The sequence below is a fragment of the Acanthisitta chloris genome, unplaced genomic scaffold, assembly GCF_000695815.1.
Source record: "Acanthisitta chloris isolate BGI_N310 unplaced genomic scaffold, ASM69581v1 scaffold39697, whole genome shotgun sequence".
NCBI lineage: Eukaryota > Metazoa > Chordata > Aves > Passeriformes > Acanthisittidae > Acanthisitta > Acanthisitta chloris.
In genome coordinates, this window is record NW_008682762.1 from 11,456 (window position 1) to 12,784 (window position 1,329).

Genomic DNA, 1,329 nt, shown 5'->3' on the forward strand with positions numbered 1-1,329 from the left:
CTATTCTGAGCATTTCCTTACTTGCTAACTCCAGCGCATACCTCATGGTACTTTAAAGGGCTCCAAGCTCACTGTATCAGCTAAATTGGGCAGCATGCTGAAAAGGACTCTAAATCTCTCTGATTTTCCAGGTGCTGTCCCTAGATGCAAATGTGTGATTGTTGTTGTCATACCTTTTTTAGATTCTTGAGGTTTTTATTTAACCTGACCCCAGAGCCATAGCTGGGCACAATGTTTTATTTAATACACTAAGCATAGGATAGTCTTACAGCTGTTTGTTGATTTACAGTTGTTTTCTGGCATTCCATATATCAGTTTGGACTACAGTGCCTCAATAGTCTGTTAGCATGACCTGTCAGACAGTACCCACAGCAGACATTTTTGTCTAGTTACAGTAATTCCTTGCCTGTATTCTGCCTTCAAGCTTGACAAGAATCCCTGGACTGCATATATCTATTTTTAATACATCATACTGGCAGCAAGTAAAGGTTATAGGAGGAAAGTCAATACTGCCCATGTTTGCTAGGTCTGTTCCCAGTGTTTCAGTTTTGCCTGTAGGCTGACATTTTGGAGTTAGCATTTTTCACATATGTGACACACGTTTGAAGATCATCCCTGGCTAGCCACCAGAAGAGAGAACTATTCAATAATCTCCTTCCACATCCCCCTTTCCAGAGCTCTCCCTGACCATCAATGCAGGGCAGGAGGGTTGGTTTGTCACAGCGTCCACCGTCAGCTCCCATGGCAGTACTACCTACTGCCCTACTGAGAGGCTGCACTGTGGCCTTTGGTGAAAGGTCACTGACTCCAATTTCAGCTGGCACCCTCCAAGTGACTAACATTTCAGATCAGTTAATAAAGGTGTCACCTTTAAGGCACAGGAGTGGCCTATGCACCAGTGGAAGTGTGACTCATCCCCAAGAGCTCCTGTGTAATCTTTATATTAGAGGGCAAGTCTCCCTCAGATCTGTCAAACTGAGGTGTTTATTTTTTAACCTTTCTGTGCTGTTCGAATATATTGTACTGAGTGATTCTCAAGCTTACAGAGAATCACCACACGTTTTTGAAACAATCTGAATCTCCCCCCTCCCACTAAATGGTAATTATTTATACAGCTCAATCATTCAGTTTAATCATTCAGGCTTTTATCATTTAGTAGGATCACAGTATTTATCAAAACTGGACAACATTTTCATGCAATCCAATCATATGCCTTTATCCAAGTTTTATTCTTTTATTTCTCTTTTTGCTACACTTGACTGCAATATGTCTGGAAAGCTTGGTTGTAGAGTCTGTGTTCTTTACATATTAGTGTGAGTAAGTTGGTTC